Here is a 24,371-nt window from a genome sequence, read left to right as displayed (position 1 = left end):
GGTTGGAACCCGGCACCACCGCTTCAACAGAGGAGTCGCTGTGCCAATTGATCTAACCGGGACGGTAAGCTTATGGTAGGCCGAGAGCGAGTTGATCAATAACTCGAAGTGAGAGCAGTGGTGATGAAATGTGTCGGGGAATGCCCCAATTTGGAATAGGTTTGTTAAAAGGGAGTAATTACTCATTGTCGTCCCCCAAAGCGCAGCCGTACGGCTACAAAGGAAAGCTATAGAGCTTTCTAAAGAACTTCGCAGTTCAAGAAAAAATCATCCTGATCCGGAGTTCAAACTCGGAACCACCACTTCACCGGAGCAGTCGCTCTACCAATTGAGCTAACCGGGACGGAAACCATATGGTAGGGCGAGAGCGAATTGATCAATAACTCGAAGAGCGAAAAGAGTTTGTGAAATGTTAGGATCCCACAACGTGGAGTAGATTTCGTATAGGGATGTAATTACTCATTGACGTCCACCCAAGCGCAGCCATACGGCTACAAAGGAACGCTGTACAGTTTTCTGAGAAAATCGCAATAAAGAAAAATTCGTTCTAGTCCGGGGTTGGAACCCGGCACCACCGCTTCAACGGAGGAGTCGCTGTGCCAATTGATCTAACCGGGACGGTAAGCTTATGGTAGGCCGAGAGCGAGTTGATCAATAACTCGAAGTGAGAGCAGTGTTGATGAAATGTGTCGGGGAATGCCCCAAGTTGAAATAGGTTTGTTAAAAGGGAGTAATTACTCATTGTCGTCCTCCGAAGCGCAGCCGTACGGCTACAAAGGGAAGCTATGGAGCTTTCTAAGGAACTTCGCAGTTAAAGAAAAAATCATCCTGGTCCGGGGTTCAAACCCGGAACCACCACTTCCCCGGAGCAGTCGCTCTAGCAATTGAGCTAACCGGGACGGGAACCATATGGTAGGGCGAAAGCGAATTGATCAATAACTCGAAGTGCGAACAGAGTTTGTGAAATGTTAAGATCCCACAAGGTGGAGTAGATTTCTTATAGGGGAGTAATTACTCATTGACGTCCACGCAAGCGCAGCCAGACGGCTACAAAGGAAAGCCGTACAGCTTTCTGAGAAACTCCGCAATAAAGAAAAATTCGTTCTCGTCCGGGGTTCGAGCTCGGCACCACTGCTTCAACGGAGGACTCGCTGTGCCAATTGATCTAACCGGGACGGTAAGCTTATGGTAGGCCGAGAGCGAGTTGATCAATAACTCGAAGTGAGAGCAGTGTTGATGAAATGTGTCGGGGAATGCCCCAAGTTGGAATAGGTTTGTTAAAAGGGAGTAATTACTCATTGTCGTCCCCCAAAGCGCAGCCGTACGGCTACAAAGGGAAGCTATGGAGCTTTCTGAGGAACTTCGCAGTTAAAGAAAGAATCATTCTGGTCCGGAGTTCAAACCCGGAACCACCACTTCCCCGGAGCAGTCGCTCTAGCAATTGAGCTAACCGGAACGGGAACCATATGGTAGGGCGAAAGCGAATTGATCAATAACTCGAAGTGCGAACAGAGTTTGTGAAATGTTAAGATCCCACAAGGTGGAGTAGATTTCTTATAGGGGAGTAATTACTCATTGACGTCCACCCAAGCGCAGCCATACGGCTACAAAGGAAAGGCGTACAGCTTTCTGAGAAACTTCGCAATAAAGAAAAATTCGTTCTAGTCCGGGGTTCGAACCCGGCGCCACCGCTTCAACGGAGCAGTCGCTGTACGAATTGATCTAACCTGGACGGTAAGCTTATGGTAGGGCGAGAGCGAGTTGATCAATAACTCGAAGTGGGAGCAGTGCTGATGAAATGTGTCGGGGAATGCCCCAAGGTGGAATAGGTTTGTTATAAGAGAGTAATTACTCATTGTCGTCCACCAAAGCGCAGCCGTACGGCTACAAAGGAAAGCTATAGAGCTTTCTAAGGACCTTCGCAGTTAAAGAAAAAATCGTCTTGGTCCGGAGTTCAAACCCGGAACCACCACTTCACCGGAGCAGTCGCTCTACCTATTGAGCTAACCGGGACGGGAACCATATGGTAGGGCGAGAGCGAATTGATCAATAACTCGAAGTGCGAAAAGAGTTTGTGAAATGTTAGGATCCCACAACGTGGAGTAGATTTCTTATAGGGGAGTAATTACTCATTGACGTCCACCCAAGCGCAGCCAGACGGCTACAAAGGAAAGCTGTACAGCTTTCTGAGAAACTTCGCAATAAAGAAAAATTCGTTCTAGTCCGGGGTTTGAACCCGGCAGCACCGCTTCAACGGAGCACTCGCTGTACCAATTGATCTAACCGGGACAGTAAGCTTATGGTAGGGCGAGACCGAGTTGATCAATAACTCGAAGTGGGAGCAGTGTTGGTGAAATGTGTCGGGAAATGCCCCAAGGTGGAATAGGTTTGTAATAAGGGAGTAATTACTCATTGTCGTCCACCCAAGCGCAGCCATACGGCTGCAAAGGAAATCTATAGAGCTTTCTAAGGAACTTCGCAGTTAAAGGAAAATTCGTCCTGGTTAGGATTTTAAACCCGGGACCACCACTTCCCAGGAGCAGTCGCTCTACCAATTGAGCTAACCGGGACGGGAACCATATGGTAGGGCGAAAGCGACTTGATTAATAACTCGAAGTACGAACAGAGTTTTTGAAATGTTAAGATCCCACAAGTTGGAGTAGATTTCTTATAGGGGAGTAATTACTCATTGATGTCGGCCCAAGCGCAGCCATGCGGCGACAAAGGAATGCTATACAGCTTTCTGAGAAACTTCGCAATGAATGAAAAATTCGTTCTACTCCGGGGTTCGAACACGGGACCACCGCTTCAACATAGGAGTCGCGGTACGAATTGATCTAACCGGGACGGTAAGCTTGTGGTAGGGCGAGAGCGAGTTGATCAATAACTCGAAGTGGGAGCAGTGTTGATCAAATGTATCGGGGAATGCTCCAAGGTGGAGTAGGTTTGCAAATAGGTAGTAATTACTCATTGTCGTCCACCCAAGCACAGCTATAAGGCTACAGAGGAAAGCTATAGAGCTTTCTAAAGAACTTCGCAGTTAAAGAAAAAATCGTCCTGGTCCGTAGTTCAAACTCGGAACCACCACTTCCCCGGAGCAGTCGCTCTACCAATTGAGCTAACCAGGACGGGAACCATATGGTAGGGCGAAAGCGAATTGATTAATAACTCGAAGTACGAACAGAGTTTTTGATATGTTAAGATCCCGCAAGTTGGAGTAGATTTCTTATAGGGGAGTAATTACTCATTGACGTCCACCCAAGCGCATCCATACGGCTGCAAAAGAAAGCTCTACAGCTTTCTGAGAAACTTCGCCATAAAGAAAAATACGTTCTAGTCCGGGGTTCGAACTCGGCACCACCGCTTCAACGGAGCAGTCGCTGTACCTTTCGATACAACCAGGACGGCAAGCTTATAGTAGGACGAGAGCGAGTTGATCAATAACTCGAATTGAGAGTAGTGCTGATGAAATGTGTCGGGGAATGCCACAAGTTGGAATAGGTTTGTTATAAAGGAGTAATTACTCATTGTCGTCCACCAAAGCGCAGCCATACGGCTACAAAGGGAAGCTATGGAGCTTTCTAAGGAACTTCGCCGTTAAAGAAAAAATCATCCTGGTCCGGAGTTCAAACCCGGAACGACCACTTCACCGGAGCAGTCGCTCTACCTATTGAGCTAACCGGGACGGGAACCATATGGTAGGGCGAGAGCGAATTGACCAATAACTCGAAGTGCGAAAAGAGTGTGAAATGTTAGGATCCCACAACGTGGAGTAGATTTCTTATAGGGGAGTAATTACTCATTGACGTCCACCCAAGCCCAGCCATACGGCTACAAAGGACAGCTGTACAGCTTTCTGAGAAACTTCGCAATAAAGAAAAATTCGTTCTACTCCGGGGTTCGAACCCGCCACCACCGCTTCAAGGGAGCAGTCGCTGTACCTTTCGATACAACCAGGACGGTAAGCTTGTGGTAGGGCGAGAACGAGTTGATCAATAACTCGAAGTGAGAGCAGGGTTGATGAAATGTGTAGGGGAATGCCCCAAGTTGGAATAGGTTTGTTATAAAGGAGTAATTACTCATTGTCGTCCACCAAAGCGCAGCCATACGGCTACAAAGGGAAGCTATGGAGCTTTCTAAGGAACTTCGCCGTTAAAGAAAAAATCATCCTGGTCCGGAGTTCAAACCCGGAACGACCACTTCACCGGAGCAGTCGCTCTACCTATTGAGCTAACCGGGACGGGAACCATATGGTAGGGCGAGAGCGAATTGATCAATAACTCGAAGTGCGAAAAGAGTGTGAAATGTTAGGATCCCACAACGTGGAGTAGATTTCTTATAGGGGAGTAATTACTCATTGACGTCCACCCAAGCCCAGCCATACGGCTACAAAGGACAGCTGTACAGCTTTCTGAGAAACTTCGCAATAAAGAAAAATTCGTTCTACTCCGGGGTTCGAACCCGCCACCACCGCTTCAAGGGAGCAGTCGCTGTACCATTTGATCTAACCAGGACGGTAAGCTTATGGTAGGGCGAGAGCGTGTTCATCAATAACTCGAAGTGGGAGCAGTGTTGATGAAATGTATCGGGGAATGCTCCAAGGTGAATAGGTTTGTAATAACGGAGTAATTACTCATTGTCGTCCACCAAAGCGCAGCCGTGGGGCTGCAAAGGGAAGCTATAGAGCTTTCTAAGGAACTTCGCAGTTAAAGAAAAAATCGTGTTGGCCCGGAGTTCAAACCCGGAGCCACCACTTCTCCGGAGCAGTCGCTCTACCAATTGAGCTAACCCGGACGGGAACCATATGGTAGGGCGAGAGCGAATTGATCAATAACTCGAAGTGCGAACAGAGTTTGTGAAATGTTAGGAACCCACAATGTGGAGTAGATTTCTTCTAGGGGAGTAATTACTCATTGACGCTCACCCAAGCGCAGCCATACGGCTACAAAGGAAAGCTGTACAGCTTTCTGAGAAACTTCGCAACAAAGAAAAATTCGTTCTAGTCCGGGGTGCGAACCCGGCACCACCGCTTCAAGGGAACAGTCGCTGTACCAATTGATCTAACCGGGACGGTAAGCTTATGGTAGGGCGAGAGCGAGTTGATCAATACCTCGAAGTGGGAGCAGTGTTGATCAAATGTATCGGGGAATGCCCCAAGGTGGAGTAGGTTTGCAAATAGGGAGTAATTACTCATTGTCGCCCACCCAAGCACAGCTATACGGCTACAGAGGAAATCTATAGAGCTTTCTAAGGAACTTCGCAGGTAAAGGAAAATTCTTCGTGGTCTGGAGTTCAAACCCGGGACCACCACTTCCCCGGAGCAGTCGCTCTACAAATTGAGCTAACCGGGACGGGAACCATATGGTAGGGCGAGGGCGAATTGATCAATATCTCGAAGTGCGAGCAGAGTGTGTGAAATGTTTAGATGCCACAAGGTGGAGTAGATTTCTTATAGTGGAGTAATTACTCATTGACGTCCACCCAAGCGCAGCCATACGGCTACAAAGGAAAGCTGTACAGCTTACTCAGAAACATCGCAGTTAAAGAAAAATTCGTCCAGCTCCGGAGTTTGAGCCCGGGACCACCGCTTCACCGTGGCAGCCGCTCTACCGATTGATCTAACAGGGACAGTAAGCTTATGGTAGGGTGAGAGAGAATTGATTAATAACTCGAAATGGGAGCAGCTTTGGTCAAATGTTCTGGGGAATCCCCGACGGTGGAGCAGATATGTACAGCTTTCTGAGAAACTTCGCAGTAAAGAAAAATTCGTTCTAGTCCGGGGTTCGAAGCCGGCACCACCGCTTCAACGAAGAAGTTGCTGTACAAATTGATCTAACCGGTACGGTAAGCTTGTGGTAGGGCGAGAGCGAGTTGATCAATAACTCGAAGTGGGAGTTGTGTTGATGAAATGTGTCGGGGAATGCCCCACGTTGGAATAGGTTGGTTATAAGGGAGTAATTACTCGTTGTCGTCCACCAACGCACAGCCGTACGGCTACAAAGGAAAGCTATAGAGCTTTCTAAGGAACTTCGCAGTTAAAGAAAAAATCGTCCTAATCCGTAGTTCAAACCCGGAACCCCCACTTCCCCGGAGCAGTCGCGCTAGCAGTTGAGCTAACCGGGACGGGAACCATATGGTAGGGCGAAAGCGATTTGATCAATACCTCGAAGTGCGAACAGAGTTTGTGAAATGTTAAGATCCCACAAGGTGGAGTAGATTTCTTATAGGGGAGTAATTACTCATTGACGTCCACCCAAGCGCAGCCATACGGCTACAAAGGAAAGCTGTACAGCTTTCTCAGAAACATCGCAGTTAAAGAAAAATTCGTCCAGCTCCGGAGTTTGAGCCCGGGACCACCGCTTCACCGTGGCAGCCGCTCTACCGATTGATCTAACAGGGACAGTAAGCTTATGGTAGGGTGAGAGAGAATTGATTAATAACTCGAAATGGGAGCAGCTTTGGTCAAATGTTCTGGGGAATCCCCGACGGCGGAGCAGATATGTACAGCTTTCTGAGAAACTTCGCAGTAAAGAAAAATTCGTTCTAGTCCGGGGTTCGAAGCCGGCACCACCGCTTCAACGAAGAAGTTGCTGTACAAATTGATCTAACCGGTACGGTAAGCTTGTGGTAGGGCGAGAGCGAGTTGATCAATAACTCGAAGTGGGAGTTGTGTTGATGAAATGTGTCGGGGAATGCCCCACGTTGGAATAGGTTGGTTATAAGGGAGTAATTACTCGTTGTCGTCCACCAACGCACAGCCGTACGGCTACAAAGGAAAGCTATAGAGCTTTCTAAGGAACTTCGCAGTTAAAGAAAAAATCGTCCTAATCCGTAGTTCAAACCCGGAACCCCCACTTCCCCGGAGCAGTCGCGCTAGCAGTTGAGCTAACCGGGACGGGAACCATATGGTAGGGCGAAAGCGAATTGATCAATACCTCGAAGTGCGAACAGAGTTTGTGAAATGTTAAGATCCCACAAGGTGGAGTAGATTTCTTATAGGGGTGTAATTACTCATTGACGTCCACCCAAGCGCAGCCATACGGCTACAAAGGAAAGCTGTACAGTTTCCTGAGAAACTTCGCAATAAAGAAAAATTCCTTCTAGTCCGGGATTCGAGCTCGGCAACCACCGCTTCAACGGAGGACTCGCTGTACCAATCGATCTAACCGGGACGGTAAGCTTATGGTAGGCCGAGAGCGAGTTGATCAATAACTCGAATTGAGAGCAGTGCTGATAAAATGTGTCGGGGAATGCCCCAAGTTGGAATAGGTTTGTTATAAGGGAGTAATTACTCATTGTCGTCCACCAAAGCCCAGCCATACGGCTACAAAGGGAAGCTATGGAGCTTTCTAAGGAACTTCGCCGTTAAAGAAAAAATCATCCTGGTCCGGAGTTCAAACCCGGAACCACCACTTCACCGGAGCAGTCGATCTACCTATTGAGCTAACCGGCACGGGAACCATATGGTAGGGCGAGAGCGAATTGATCAATAACTCGAAGTGCGAAAAGAGTGTGAAATGTTAGGATCCCACAACGTGGAGTAGATTTCTTATAGGGGAGTAATTACTCATTGACGTCCACCCAAGCCCAGCCATACGGCTACAAAGGACAGCTGTACAGCTTTCTGAGAAACTTCGCAATAAAGAAAAATTCGTTCTACTCCGGGGTTCGAACCCGGCACCACCGTTTCAACAGAGGAGTCGCTGTACCAATTGATCTAACCGGGACGGTAAGCTTATGGTAGGGCGAGAGCGAGTTGATCAATAACTCGAAGTGGGAGCAGTGTTGATGAAATGTGTCGGGGAATGCCCCAAGGTGGAAAAGGTTTGTAATAAGGGAGTAATTACTCATTGTCGTCCACCCAAGCGCAGCCATACGGCTGCAAAGGAATGCTTTACAGCTTTCTGAGAAACTTCGCAATAAATGAACAATTCGTTCCAGTCCGGGCTTCGAACCCGGCACCACTGCTTCAACGGAGGAGTCGCTGTACCAATTGATTTAACCGGGACGGTAAGCTTATGGTAGGCCGAGAGCGAATTGGTCAATAACTGGAAGTGCGAGCAGAGTTTCTGAAATGTTTAGATCCCACAATGCGGAGTAGATTTCTTATAGGGGAGTAATTACTCACTGACTTCCACCCAAGCGGAGCCATGCCGCAACCCCAATCGCCGACCCGCTTCCGCCGCCGCACCACGCAATCGCCCCGACGCCGAACGTCGCATCGCCGAAGAGTTTCCCGCAACGCGCCGCTTGAATCGCTCCGACTACGCAACCCCAGTCGCCGACCAGCCTCCGCCGCAGCACCGACTGAGTCGTCCACAGCAGCCATCGACGGGCCGCGCTGAAGGCAGGGTGTCCTTGGATATCCCTGTTTTCGTCGACACAAAGGAGGTCAGCGCGTTGGTCGAAACGGGCGCAGATTACTCTATCCTTAGCGGACGGCTTGCGACGGCCCTGAAAAAAGTGACGAAACCCTGGGACGGTCCACGCACTGTTATGTGCTTTAGGACTTCGTCAGGACGACCCCGGGCACCTGGAGCATGTCCTTGGACACTGGACTGACGCGACTTCGGCTTAGAGAGGGTCAAAAGCTTTCTTAGTTTTTCTAAGGGACACGGGTTTAGTGGACATACTTTGATAGTCATCTAAGGGACACGGTTTTATTGGAAATACTTTGATACTCATTGTGTGTGTTAGAGTGCGTGAGAGTTGAGTATGTTTGATGTCACCTTTTTTTTCACCCCCTTCTTTCATCCTCATCTCGAGTAGCATGCCAGGCCCATAACCAGGCAGACCTCTGCATTATCCATTAAAGTCTCTTTCCTCCTCCTCCTGGGACGGTCCCGACATACGTACGGCAGGCGGACATCTTGTCGCACCACTCGGTATGTGTGCGGCCCGGGTTACGGTTCGAGGCTGCACATTCGTTGCCACTTTTCTCGTTCTCCGCGAATGTTCTCGCGATGTCATCCTTGGCATCGACTTTGTTCGCGAGCATGGTGCTATCATAGACCTCCCGAATCGCTTGGTGACGTTTTCTACCGCCATGGCCACAGAAGAACCTGCGCACCAGGGTTCTCGGTCCGCCCTGCGAGTCGCCGACGATAACGTTACGGTGCCACCACGTGCCTGCATTCTCGCTAGAGTTACCTGAGACGAGCCACATATGGGACTCCGGGTTGTCGAGCCCAATGTCACCCTCGTACTCACTAAGGGATTGCGGTGGCACGGGGCCTTGGATCCCTTCATGGCGGTTGTACAGAGGTCCTTGTCACCAACTTCTGCAATGAGCATCGACATCTGTTTCGTGGCACGGCCATCGCTTACGGCCACCATCTGCAGGAAGTGGCCGAATGCTTTGCTTGTGAGGAGGACACACCTGGTGCTGACGACGAAGCGGTCACCAACGTAGACGTAAATCCAGGCCTTCCACCCGCTGAAAACAGGCAACTCCAGGACCTCTTGCGGGAGTTTGGTGCGTGTTTCACGTCGTCGTCTAAAGTGCGCCAAACGTCGCTAGTTAAACACAGCATTATCGCGCATGAAGGAGCCCGACCCATTCATCAGCAGCCCTATCGTGTGTCCCCTCATGAGCGAGCTACTATTGAAACACAGGTCGAAGAGATGCTCACAGACGACGTCATCGAACCGTCAAGCAGTCCGTGGTCGTCACCTATCGTCCTCGTGAAAAAGAAAGACGGGACACTACGGTTCTGCGTCGACTACAGGAAGCTTAACAGTGTAACCAAGAAAGACGTGTACCCGCTCCCGCGTATCGACGACTCCCTCGACTGACTTCATCAAGCCAAGTACTTCTCTTCGGTCGACCTCAGAAGTGGTTATTGGCAGATAGAAGTTGATGAGAGGGACCGTGAGAAAACCGCCTTCATCACACCGGACGGGCTGTATGAACTTCGTGTCCTCCCATTCTCGCTGTGCTGTGCTCCTGCCACCTTCCAAATTATGATGGACACCGTTCTCACAGGTTTGAAGTGGCAGACCTGTCTTGTTTATCTTGGTGATGTCATCATTTTTTCCGCAACGTTCATGGAACATCTGCACCACCTCAGGACTGTCCTTGAAGCCGTTCGATCCGCCAATCTCTCCCTCAAACAAGAAAGATGCCACTTTGGGTCCACCAAATTGAAGTTCCTCGGTCACGTCATTAGTGCCGACGGAATCCGCGCATACCCATAGAAGCTTGCTGCCGTTGTTGCCTTTCGGGTTCCCGCCCACAAAAAAGCAGTCCGACGTTTTCTCGGCCTGTGCTGCTACTATCGTCGCTTCATTAAAAACTTCACCTAGCTCGCCAACCCTCTGACGATCCTCAGCCGTGATGACACGTCATTTTCCTGGGGCAACGAACTGCAGACTGCCTTCGACGAGTTACGACGCCGACTCCAATCGCCGCCCATCCTGGCACATTTCGACGAAGATGCCGACACGGAGGTGCACACGCATGCGAGCAACGTCGGTCTTGGCGCCGTTCTAGTACAGCGGCTAAACGGTGTCGACAAAGTAATTGCCTACGCCAGCCGCGCACTATCGCGCACTGAGTTGAACTGCTCTACTACGGAAAAAGAATGTTTGGCGGTAGTCTGGGCCGCCGCTAATTTCCGCCCAAATCTGTCCGGTAGACCGTTTTGTATCGTCACCGACCACCACTCGCTGTTCTGGCTGAAATATTTAAAGGACCCTTCCGGCCGCCTAGCACGTTGGGCATTACGCCTGCAAGAATTCGATTTCACCGTCACCTACAGGTCAGGCCGGAAGCACACCGACGATGACAGCTTGTCCCGCGCTCCTGTCGAACCTCCCCCAGAAGACACCAGCGATGATGATAGCTTTCTTGGAGCGGTCAGCACGTCTGAGCTCGTTTCCAGACAGCGTGCCGACGCGGAGCTGCGTCTGCTCATTGAACGTCTCGAAGGTGGGCGCCCTGAAATACCACGATCCCTAGCTCGTGGACTATCGTCGTTCGGCCTTCGGAGAGGAGTGCTTTATAAAAAGAACTCTACTTCAAGTCCGACAACTTACATGCTTGCAGTCCTCCTTGCCTGCCATGATGAGCCGACTTCCGGCCACCTTGGAGTTACACGCACCTTATCCCGAATGCGGAAGAACTATTACTGGCCCGACCTAACTTCAAGTGTCAAGCATTATGTCCGGACATGCCGGCAATTCCAGCGGCAGAAAAAACCCGCGCTCAAGCCTCGTGGACTGCTTCAGTGCATCGAGCCGCCACAAATACCATTCGACAAAGTCAACATGCACCTTCTGGGGCCATTTCCTCTCTCGTCGACCGGCCACAGGTGGATCGTAGTCGCCACAGACTACTTTACCCGCTATGCTGAAACGAAGGCCCTTGCGCGAGGTAGTGCTGCCGACGTTGCCGGCTTCTTTATGCACGACATCGTGCTTAGACACGGCGCCCCATCGGCCATCATAACTGACCGAGACAAGGCGTTTACAGCCCGACTCCTACGAGACATCTTAGCGCTTAACCATACTGCTCATCGACCAACAACAGCGTATCATCCCCAAACCAATGGTGTAAAGGAACGGATCAACAAAACATTGGCGGACATGATCTCGATATACGTCGACGTTGAAGACAAAACCTGGGATGAGGTCTTGCCTTACGTCACCTTCGCATATAATACCGCGACGCAGGAAACCACCCAGTTCACCCCGTTCCGTCTCTTGTATGGCAGAGAGGTCCGCATGATGCTCGACGCCATGCTGCCGCACGGTGAATCAGAGCTCCCCCCTGAAGCAGGCCACTTCGTGGAACAAGCAGAGCAGGCCCGTCAGCTGGCCCGCTTGCATATCAAGGACCAGCAATCCGCCGATGCCCGACACTATAACCTTCGGCACAATGACGTGCACTACGAGCCGGGCGACCACGTGTGGGTGTCGACACCCGTGCGCCGCAAGGGATTGTGAGAAATGCTTCTAAATAGGTATTTTGGCCCGTGCAGAGTCCAGCGCCGCCTGAACAGCGTCAACTACGAAGTTGTCCCCCATGGAACTGTGATCGTCGGCCCTCAGCGTCAACGGCCTGAAATAGTGCATGTAGTGGGCTTAAAGCCGTACTTTTCGCGTGACAGAGCACTGTGTTCACGCTGTGTTTCTTATCTTTTTCCCCTTACCCCACGTGTGAACTTCACTCTCGCCGCATCTCATCTAGCGCGCGTTGTATAGTTCACCTCACCCCTATTCTTGTTTTTGCTCCTCCTCCTCTCACTGTACATATCCCATTCCACATAGAGACGATGTTTGCTTTCGCGGGGACGAGTAATGCCACGCGCCTAACGCGACGCGCGGCCTCCGCGCTGAATCGAAGACGACGACGAGGCGGCGGTGGGCTCTTCCGGCGCGCTTATTTTCCTCTAAAACTCTTAATCATTCCAACAGTTCACCGCCTGTGTCTTGGCCACTCCCCCGTAGTGGGTATGTGCCATTCTACTTGACGCCAACCAACCAACCAACTTGTTCTATTTGGTGTCGCGGAAGATGGCTCTATAATTAAAAGAAGGCTCCCAGTCTTGGGTTCTTCTCGACGCCTACCTTCACGGCTCCTCTGGTCGTGACAATACATTACTCGAAGTGGGAAGTGTTGTTAAAATGTTTAGCGGAATCCCCCAAGGTGGAGTAGGTTTGTAATGAGGGAGTAATCACTAACTGACGTCCACCCAATTACAGCCATACGGCTACAAAGGAAAGCTATACAGCTTTATCAGAATCTTCGCAATTAAAGAAAAATTCGTCCAGCTCCGGGGTCTGAATCTAGGACCACCGCTTCACCGGAGCAGCTGCTCTACCAATTGATCGAACCGGGACGGTAAGCTTATGGTAGGGCGAGAGCGAGTTGATCAATAACTCGAAGTGGGAGCGTTGTATGTCAGTTGTTTCGGGTTGTCCCCCAATGTGGAGTAGATTTGTGGAAAGGGAGTAATTACTAATTCACGCCCACCCAAAAGCAGCCATACGGCTACAAAGCAGCGCTATAGAGCTTTCTCAGAAACTTCGCAGTTAAAGAAAAATTCACCCTGGTCCGGAGTTGACACCCGGAACCACCGCTTCACCGGAGCAGTCGCTCTAAAATTGAGCTAACCTGGATGGCTAGCATATGGTAGGGCGAGAGCGAGTTGATCAATAACTGAACAATGTTGCTGAACAATGTTGCTGAAATATTTAGGAGATCCCCAGAGGTGGAGTAGATGTCTTATAAGTGAGTAATTATTCTTTGACGTCTACGCAAGCGCAGCCATACGGCTACAAAGGAAAGCTGTACAACGTTTTTAAAAATATCGCAGTTAAAGAAAAATTTGTCCTGGCCCGGGTGCGATCCCGGGACCACCGCTTCAGCGGAGCAGTCACTGCAGCAATAGACCTAACCGGGGCGCTAAGCTTATGGAAGGCGAGAACGAGTTCATCAATAACTCGCAGTGGGAGCGGTGTTTCGACAAGTGTTTAGGGCAGTCCCCCAATGTGGAGTAGATTTGTGAAAAGGTAGTAATTACTCATTGACGCCCACCCAAAAGCAGCCATACGGCTATAAAGGAAAGCTATACAGCTTTCTCAGAAACTTCGCAGTTAAAGAAGAATTCTTCCTGGTCCGGAGTTCACACCCGGGACCACCGCTTCACCGAAGTTGTCGCTCTACCATTTGAGCTAACCGGGACGGCAAGCTTAACGTAGGGCGAGAGAGAGTAGATCAATAACTGGAAGTGGGAACAGTATTGGTAAAATGTTTAGGGGAATCCTCCAAAGTGGAGTAGGTTTGTAATATAGGAGTAATTACTGACTTCCACCTAAGTACAGCCTTACGGCTAGAAAGGAAAGCTATACAAGTTTCTTAGCAACATCGCAGTTAAAGAAAAATTCGTCCAGCTCCGGGGTCTGAACCTAGGACCACCGTTTCAACGGGGCAGCCGCTCTACCAATTGATCGAACCGGGACGGTTAGCTTATGGTAGTGCGAGAGCGAAGTAATCAATAACTCGAAGTGGGAAATGTTGGCAACATGTTTAGGAGATCCGCCAAGTTGGAGTAGATTTGTAAGAAGGGAGTAATTCCTCATTGACGCCCACCCATGCGCAGCCATACGGCTACAAAGGAAACCTATACAGCTTTCTCAGAAACATCGCAGTTAAAGAAAAATTCGTCCAGCTCCGGAGTTTAAACCCAGGACCACCCCTTCACCGGAGCAACTGCTCTATCAATTCATCTATCTGGGACGGTAAGCTTATGGTAGTGCGAGAACGAGTTGATCAATGACTCGAAGTGGGAACAGTGTTGGTAAAATGTTTAGGAGAATCCCCCAAGGTGGAGCAGGTTTGTATTAAGGGAGTAATTAGTCAGTTACGTCCACCCGAGCGCCGCCATACGGCTACAAAGGAAAACTATACACCTTTCTCAGAATCTTAGCAGTGAAAGAAAAATTCGCCCTCGTCCGGAGTTCAGACCCGGGGCCACCGCTTCACCGGAGCAGTCGCTCTACCAATTGAGCTAACGGGGACGGCAAGCATACGGTTCGGCAAAGAGCGAATTGATCAATAGCTCGAAGTGCGAACAATGTTGATGAAATGATTAGGAGATCCCCCAAGGTGGAGTAGATGTCATATAAGTGTGTAATTTTTCTGTGACGTGTACGCAAGCGCAGCCATACGGCTACAAAGGAAAGCTATACAAAATTTCTCAAAAATATCGCAGTTAAAGAAAAATTTGTCCTGGTCTCGGGTGCGAAACCGGAACCACCGCTTTCCAGGAGCAATCGCTGCACCAATTGATCCAACCGGGCCGGTAAGCTTATGGTAGGGCGAGAATGAGTTGATCAATAACTCAAAGTGGGAGCGGTGTTGGTCAAGTGTTTTTGGGAGTCCCTCAATTTGGAATTGATTTGTGAAAAGGGAGTACTTACTCATTGACGCCCACCCAAAAGCAGCAATACGGCTACAAAGGAAAGCTATACAGCTTTCTCAGCAACATCGCAGTTAAAGAAAAATTCGTCCAGCTCCGGGGTCTGAACCTAGGACCACCGCTTCAGCGGAGCAGTCGCTGCACCAATAGACCTAACCGGGACGGTATGCTTATGGTATGGCGAGAACGAGTTGATCAATAACTCAAAGTGGGAGCGGTGTTGGTCAAGTGCTTCGGGGAGTCCCTCAATGTGGAGTAGATTTGTGAAAAGGTAGTAATTACTCATTGACGCCCACCCAAAACAGCCATACGGCTATAAAGGAAAGCTATACAGCTTTCTCAGAAACCTCGCAGTTAACGAACACTTCTTCCAGCTCCTGGGTTCGAGCCCACGACCACCGCTTCACCAGAGCAGCCACTCTACCAATTGATCTAACCGGGAAGCAAGCATATAGTAGGGCGAGAGCGAAGTAATCAACTTGAAGTGGGAAGTGTTGGTAACATGTTTAGGAGATCCCCCAACGTGGAGTAGGTTTGTAATAAGGGAGTAGTTACTAACTGACGTCCACCCAAGTACGGCCATACGGCTACAAAGGAAAGCTATACAGCTTTCTCAGAAACATCGCAGTTAAAGAAAAATTCGCCCAGCTCCGGCGTCTGAACCTAGGACCACCGCTTCAGCGGGGCAGTCGCTGCACCAATAGACCTAACCGGGAGGGTAAGCTTATGGTAGGGCGAGAGCGAGTTGATCGATAACTCGAAGTGGGAAGTGTTGGTGAAGTGCTTAGGAGATCCCCCAAGGTGGAGTAGGTTTGTAATAAGGGAGTAATTACTAACTGATGTCCACCCAAGTACAGCTATACGGCTACAAAGGAAAGCTATAGAGCTTTCTTAGAAACCTCGCAGTTAAAGAAAAATTCGCCCTGGTACGGAATTCAGACCCGGGACCACCGATTCACCGGAGCAGTCGCTCTAATATTGAGTTAACCTGGACGGCAAGCATATGGTACGGCGAGAGCGAAGAGACCAATAACTCGAATTGCGAACAATGTTGATAAAATGTTTAGGAGATCCAACAAGGTGGAGTAGATTTGTAATAAGGGAGTAATTACTCACTGTCGTCCACTCAAGCGCACCCATACGGCTACAAAGGAAAGCTATACAGCTTTCTCAGAAACATCGCAGTTAAAGAAAAATTCGTCCAGCTCCGGGGTTTGAACCCAGGACCAACCCTTCACCGGAGCAACTGCTCTACCAATTGATCTAACAGGGACAGTAAGCTTATGGTAGGGTGAGAGCGAATTGATTAATAACTCGAAGTGGGAGCAGCATTGGTCAAATGTTCTGGGGAATCCCCGACGGTGGAGTAGATTTGTACAGGTTTCTGAGAAACTTCGCAATAAAGAAAAATTCGTTCTATTCCGGGGTTCGAAGCCGGCACCACCGCTTCAACGGAGCAGTCGCTGTACAAATTGATCTAACCGGGACGGTAAGCTTGTGGTAGGGCAAGAGCGAGTTGATCAATAACTAGAAGTGGGAGCTGTGTTGATGAAATGTGTCGGGGAATGTCCCATGTTGGAATAGGTTTGTTATAGGAGAGTAATTACTCGTTGTGGTCCACCAAATCACAGCAGTACGGCTACAAAGGAAAGCTAGAGAGCTTTCTAAGGAACTTCGCAGTTAAAGAAAAAATCATCCTGGTCCGTAGTTCAAACCCGGAACCACCACTTCCCCGGAGCAGTCGCTCTATCAATTGAGCTAACCGGGACGGGAACCATATGGTAGGGCGAAAGCGAATTGATTAATAACTCGAAGTACGAACAGATTTTTTGAAATGTTAAGATCCCACAAGGTGGAGTAGATTTCTTATAGGAGAGTAAATACTCATTGATGTCGGCCCAAGCGCAGCCATACGGCGACAAAGGAATGCTATACAGCTTTCTGAGAAACTTCGCAATGAATGAAAAATTCGTTCTACTCCGGGGTTCGAACCCGGGACCACCGCTTCAACGGAGGAGTCCCGGTACGAATTGATCTAAAAGGGTCGGTAAGCTTATGGTGGGCCGAGAACGAATTGATCAATAACTCGAAGTGCGAACAGAGTTTGTGAAATGTTTAGATCGCACAAGGTGGAGTAGATTTCTTATAGGGGAGTAATTACTCGTTGACGTCCACCCAAGCGCATCCATTCGGCTGCAAAGGAAAGCTCTACAGCTTTCTGAGAAACTTCGCAATAAAGAAAAATTCGTTCTAATCCGGGGTTCGAACTCGGCACCACCGCTTCAACGGAGCAGTCGCTGTACCAATTCATCTAACCAGGACGGTAAGCTTATGGTAGGAGGAGAGCGAGTTGATCAATAACTCGAAGTGGGAGCAGTGTTGATGAAATGTGTCGGGGAATGCCCCAAGGTGGAATAGGTTTGTAATAAGGGAGTAATTACTCATTGTCGTCCAGCCAAGCGCAGCCATACGGCTACAAAGGAATGCTTTACAGCTTTCTGAGAAACTTCGCAATAAATGAAAAATTCGTTCCAGTCCGGGGTTCGAACCCGGCACCACTGCTTCAACGGAGGAGTCGCTGTACCAATGGATTTAACCGGGACGGTAAGCTTATGGTAGGCCGAGAGCAAATTGGTCAAAAACTGGAAGTGCGAGCAGAGTTTCTGAAATGTTTAGATCCCACAATGCGGAGTAGATTTCTTATAGGGGAGTAATTACTCACTGACTTCGACCCAAGCGGAGCCATGCGGCTACAAAGGAAAGCTGTACAGCTTTCTCAGAAATATCCCAGTTAAAGAAAAATTCATCCAGCTCCGGGGTCTGAACCCGGACCACCGCTTCACAGTAGCAGCCGCTCTACCTATTGATCTAACAGGGGCAATAAGCTTATGGTAGGGCGCGAGGGAAGTGATCAATAACTCAAAGAGGGAGCAGTGTTGGTCAAATGTTTTGGGCAATGCCCCACGTAGGAGTAGATTTGCTAGAACGGAGTAATTACTCATTCAGCAAGCATATGGTAGGGCGAGAGCGAAGTAATCAATAACTCGAAGAGGGAAGTGTTGGTCAAATGTTTAGAGGAATCCCCCATTGTGGAGTAGATTTGTGAAAAGGAATTACTCATTCGCGCCCACCCAAAAGCAGCCATACGGCTACAAAGGAAAGCTTTACAGGTTTCTCAAAAACATCGCCGTTAAAGAAAAATTCGTCCAGCTCTGGGGTTCGAGCCACGGACCACCGCTTCACCGGAGCAGCCACTCTACCAATTGATCGAACCGGGACGGTAAGCGTATGGTAGGGCGAGAGCGAGGTGATCATTGACTCGAAATGGGAACAATGTTGGTAAAATGTTTAGGAGATCTCCCAAGGTGGAGTACATTTGTAAGAAGGGAGTAATTACTCACTGACGTCCACTCAAGCGCAGCCATACGGCTACAAGGGAAAGCTATACAGCATTCTCAGAAACTTCGCAGTTAAAGGAAAATTCGTTCTGGTCCGGAGTTCAGATCCGGGACCACCGCTTCTCCGGAGCGATCGCTCTACCAATTGAGCTAACCGGGACGGCAAGCATATGGCAGGGCGAGAGCGAAGTAATTATTCCCACGCGCTTAACGCGCCGCACGGCCTCCGCGCTGAATCGAAGACGACGACGAAGCGGCTGTGGGCTCTCGCGGCGCGTTTGTTCTGTTCGGTGTCGTGCAAGCTGGCTCTATAATTAAAAGAAGGCTCCCAGTCTTGCGTTCTTCCCGACGCCTACCTTCACGGCTCCTCTGGTCGTGACACTGGTGGAGGTGAAGGCCCGCCTCTTGTGACCACCCCTGTCCATCGTGCCAGCCGGAGGATCCGAGACTTGTCCCCCGAGGCCCTCTCTATTGTCAGCGCGCCTTAAAGTACCACTCCACTCATGGCGACGCCATTGCCCGCCCTGCCTACGACTGTCCCTGCAGCCAGCCCCACCTATCTCACCCTTCAGTACCAACGCACGCCTAAGCCCTTTCACGGTGACCTGTTTGAAGATGCCGATGACTGGCTGGCTCACTATTAACGGGTCGCAACGTTTAACTGCTCTGACGACGATACAAAGCAGCGTAACGTGTACTTCAGCCTTGAAGACTCTGCACGCACGTGGTTCAAAAACCATGAGACTACTTTTTCTACGTGGCCGGACTTTCGGCGTCAGCTCGTGAGTACGTACGCCATCAGCGACCGCCGGTAGAGCGCGGAGCGTACCCTGTCCTCTAGAATTCATCTCCCCAACGAGGGTGTTGCCATGTACGTCGAGGATGTGACGCGTCTTTGTCATCGCGCCGATCCGGCAATGCCTGAAGAAAAAAAATTACCGACGATTACGCTACTTCCTAATGCGAAATTTGAGCGCAGCAAATAAGCTGTTTCACCTTTTCGATAGATTGAGGCAAAGAAATCGAGCAACACATGTATGCGCCATCACAGAATTTTTTTTTTATTTTTCACACGTATTCCTTTAACAAAGACTCCACTAACAGTTCTTGACAGTCATGAAGGAAGCTTTGGTTTGGTTTGGTTTATGGGGTTTAACGTCTCAAAGCGACTAAGGCTATGAGAGACGCCGTAGTGGAGGACTCCGGAAATTTCGACCACCTGGGGTTCTTTAACGTGCACTGACATCGCACAGCACACGGGCCTCTAAACTTTCTCCTCCAAAGAAATTCAACCGCCGCGGCCGGGATCGAACCCGCGTCTTTCGGGTCAGCAGCCGAGCACCATAGCCACTGAGCCACCGCGGCGGCTAGTCATGAAGGAAGCTTTGTGGTCGGAGAAATAGACTGATATATGTTCGACTTGGTACACCAATGCTTGATTCTCAAAGCCGAGATCTATACAAGTGCCTCGCGAGGTTGTCACAGCCGTGGGACGCGTTACGAGCGAGAGGAACGGGATGTTCTCCCGCATAAGTGTTAGGAGATTGCTGTTTGTCTTTATGTCAACATTAAAGTCCCCCACTACTAACATCGGTGTGGATCGATGGACGGTTAATGCGAGTTGCAGGAAGTGCACGACGTCTTTCGTGAGTGCAGTAGGGGCGAAGTAGGCAGCTACTACCAGCAAGCCGTTGGGCAACTTTGCGGCGCACAGTTCGCCAACTTCATGTGACGTGCCAGACATTTCGACTGGTATTGCAGAGAGACCTGTGCGCAAGTAGATAGCGACTCGCGCCGCTCTGTTGTGGTCTCTGCGAGCACCACAGCAGTATAGGAAATCTATGATTTCGAGAGGCTCTTCGGGATCCATCCAGGTTTCAGCAAAGCAAAGTAGAGAGGAATGGCGCAGAATGTGATCGTGGTGTACGTCCTTGGCATGTGCGGCAAGGGAGCGTACGTTAAGAATGTGGTTGTGAATGATGAATCAAGTGCTGCAAGCGAATGACGCGTCCATCGGCTGTCTGCGTGTGTTACTGATGTGTGGTTAACATATTAAGCTTCGCCTGTAAGAGTGGAACGCGACAGCGTCTTGCAACGCTGCCGGGGAGTCCACAGAACGCCATCGCCAATTCTGCTGTACGCCTTGCTGGACGGTAAATTTATTTTTTGAGGAAAGGAAATGTATCTCTCTCGCATATCTGGGTGGACACCTGCACCTCGCCGTAAGGGAAACGGGGAAGATTGGAGTGAACGAAGACGCCGTATTAGCTAGAAGCGCCTTTGTTCATTCCAAACCATTCAGCTGGCATTACGGAGTGGCTAGCGTGCTCGTATCGCACTCCGGAGACCCCGGTTCGATTCCCCAACTCGACCAATTTCGTTCTCGGTTTTATCGATTTATGCCGTCTAACTAGAAAGGTTAATTAGGCTATTTCATATTTATATTATTGTATTTCTATCCATCGTGTTCTGTCATTAACCTGTCAATTGTTGGAACTGTCTAGGATGTTCGACACAACGTATATGAAACGAGCAACGTCTTACTGAGTGGGGAAGTGCGTGGTGGTGGAGGGAACGCGGCTTCGTACTTATCTGTTTTTTTCAGCAGCGTCTCCTTCCACGGACGCTGTTGTCGCTGCGGCGCGCGTCTTTCTTTTCTTTTCTTCTGACCTCTTCATTCTCCTCTATATTAATTAGGCTAATTGATTAATTAAGCAATTAACTGAACTCAGTCCAACTTAGTTGCAGCATCACTATACGATCCCTTTGATTGGTTGCATGGTTACTAGCCAAAGTACAATTGGCCCCATTTGAAATTCGCGCACTGTGACGTCACGAGCATTTCGACCAATTGAAAAGCGTGACATTGGGGGCGGAGCTGGTTACGAGGCCGACGCCGACGCCGACGCGAAACCCAGGAACGGACGCCAAAGAGCTGCGCTCTAAAAAGCTGCGGCACCTCATGCGCGGCGTAAAAGACCAGCTCTTTTCCGTCCTCGTGCGGAACCCGCCTAACACCGTCGCGGAGTTTCTGGCCGAAGCTGTGCACATGGAGCAATTGCTGCAGCAGAGATCCCATCAGTACGACCGGCAACTGCGTCGAGCATCGACTCTGTCAACGTTGGACCGCTTCGACCATGATCCCAGGACGAATCCGGACACCCTTCGCGAACTCATCCGTTCCGTGGTCCGCGAGGAGCTGCAGCATCTTCAAGCAACCTTTGCCCCTCGCGTCGATTCCGCCACCAGCGTCATCCGCGAGGAAGTCCCGCAGGCACTCATGGCACAAGACCCTGCAGTTGTGCCGGCGTCGCAACCGACCCCATACGATCCCGCGCCGTACCCGGCTCCCGTCCAGCCAGTCACGTACGCGGACGTCGTGCGCCGCGCGGCCCCATCTCCTGGGCCTTCGCCTTACACCGCACCATTGGTCGAGGTGCACTCTGTTCAGCCGACTCCTTACTGGGCGGATCGGCGCCAGGCACCACGGAAGACTGACCTCTGGCGCACTCCGGATCGACGACCGCTCTGCTACCACTGTGGTGAGGCCGGCCATCTCTACCGGCGGTGCCCCTATCGCGATATGGGACTACGCGGATTTTCTATCGACATCCCCCGTCCACGCCCTGGAGAGCGCCCTCAAGACATCGCCGAGTATGTCACCCGCCAGCGTAGTTCACCGTCTCCTCCGCGCCGCGAGTCGCGATCGCCCTCTCCACGCCGGTCTTCGCCCTCTGGGTCCCGTTTCCCCTCAGGACAACGTGCTTCCTCGAGCCCTCGTCGGGAAAACTAGCTCCGGCGGCCTTTGGAGGCGAGGCCGCTGAACGCCGTTCCGACGCAAAGCTTCCACCACCGCAGCAACTGAATCGCCTCGACGTCGCACGCCGCATCGCTGCACAGTTTTCCCCAACACGTCTTTCGTATCACCGCGATGCCGCAACCCCAATCGCCGACCCGCTTCCGCCGCACCACGCAATCGCCCCGACGCCGAACGTCGCATTGCCGAAGAGTTTCCCCCAACGCGCCGCTTGAATCGCTCCGACTACGCAACCCCAGTCGCCGACCAGCCTCCGCCGCAGCACCGACTGAGTCGTCCACAACAGCCATCGACGGGCCGCGCTGAAGGCAGGGTCTCCTTGGATATCCCTGTTTTCGTCGACACAAAGGAGGTCAGCGCGTTGGTTGAAACAGGCGCAGATTGTTAAAAAACAAAGAAAGTGAAATGAATGCCTTGTTAGATCTTTTCGGAGTGTCATTCACGGTGCTAATGGTTACAGAAACATGGTATGAAGAAGAATCGGCTGTATTTCACTTACCAGGTTATCAGTGTTTCTTTCGCAATCGTCAGGACAAGAAAGGGGGTGGTGTTTCTATTCTTGTAAAAGCGAATATTATCTGTGATACCGAAGAACGATTCTGTGCTATCACACCTGACTTTGAAGTGCTCACCTTGCGCCATCTTGATAATCTGTTTTGCGTGGTGTACAGACCACCGTCGGGTACATTTAGCAACTTTCTGACCTTTTTAGACGACGTTTTTGAGTATGCTGTGGAACAGAAAGTGAATATATTTTTGGGTGGAGACCTGAACGTCAACATGCTCATACCTACGCCAAACCAGAATGAACTGAGCCTTACTATTTCTGCATATGGGCTATCAAATGTTATCACTCATCCAACACGGATCACAGAGCAAAGCTCTACTTTATTAGATGTGTTTATTACTAATGTTGACACTGACACAATATTCGCTGGAACTATTTATACTAGCATGAGCGACCATCTGGGAATATTTCTATTAGTGAATAAGCCCTTGCCGATCAAATGGAATACAGAGCAAACTACTTATCGCCAAGTAATTAATCCTTCTCGCCTTGAGTCATTCCGCTGCGCAATCGAACGCCAAACATGGGAGTCCGTCTACACACACAGCGATAGTAATACTGCATATTCAAAATTTATAAGCATATTTAAAGATATTTACCACCTACATTTTCCGTTAGTGCAAGTAAAGAAACCGAAGAAAGCGCGAAAACCTTGGTTAACGCGAGAATTACTGAATATGATTAAGCATAAACATGCGTTGTTTGCCAAATTTGTAAAAACAAAAGATTTAACAATACTTGCACAATTTAGGACCTATCGAAATAAAGTTACATCTAAACTGAAGCAGGCTAAAGATTCTTTCTTAATAAACATGTTCCGGGGTGAATGCGCACAACGTCCAGATGCTGTTTGGCGCAATTTGAACCTATTATTACATCCCGGCATCAATGCATCTACGCTTGACTCCCTTACACATGAGGGAAAGCTACTCACCGGCACTTTGTTGGCAGATGGTTTTAACCGCTTCTTTATTGAACAAACTAAACACTTTAACCAGGACGTGAGTATCTGCCGCAATTACGCTGAGTACGTGAAAGGTAACGACAGTACGCAATCTCTTTTTTTTGCCCCAACTGATTCAATCGAAGTTTTCGCTTGCATAAATAATATCAAAAATAGCAAATCACAGGACTCGAATGGTATGCAAATATTGCCTGTCAAGCATGTTCTTGACGTCATTTGCCCTGTTCTTACCTACATATATAACCTAATTTTATCCACTGGCGTTTTCCCTAAAGAAATGCAGATTGCCCGAGTGGTACCAGTATTTAAGCATGGAGATAAAAAATTACTCAATAACTATCGACCGATTTCCATACTACCTGTGCTTTCTAAAGGTATTGAGAAAATAATCCACACCAGAATTACCTCATATTTTGATGACAATCGCTTATTACTTGACTTCCAGCATGGCTTTAGGAAGCACAGGTCTACTGAAACGGCGCTTCTAACACAGAAAGAAATTATAATAAAGTCTTTCACAGAAAATAAACTCGCCATTGGTATTTATATCGATTTTTCTAAGGCATTTGACCTCATTAATCATAATATTCTTCTTTTTAAATTAAATAGGTATGGTGTACGTGGCGTAGCGCTAAATTTATTAGAATCCTACTTATCATACAAAGCTCAGTACGTAGACGTAAACAGAGCAACTTCTTCT

Source organism: Amblyomma mixtum, chromosome 6 (genome assembly GCF_055824585.1).
Source record: "Amblyomma mixtum isolate Tamu chromosome 6, ASM5582458v1, whole genome shotgun sequence".
NCBI classification, from domain to species: Eukaryota; Metazoa; Arthropoda; class Arachnida; order Ixodida; family Ixodidae; genus Amblyomma; species Amblyomma mixtum.
This window is presented reverse-complemented; position numbering follows the sequence as displayed.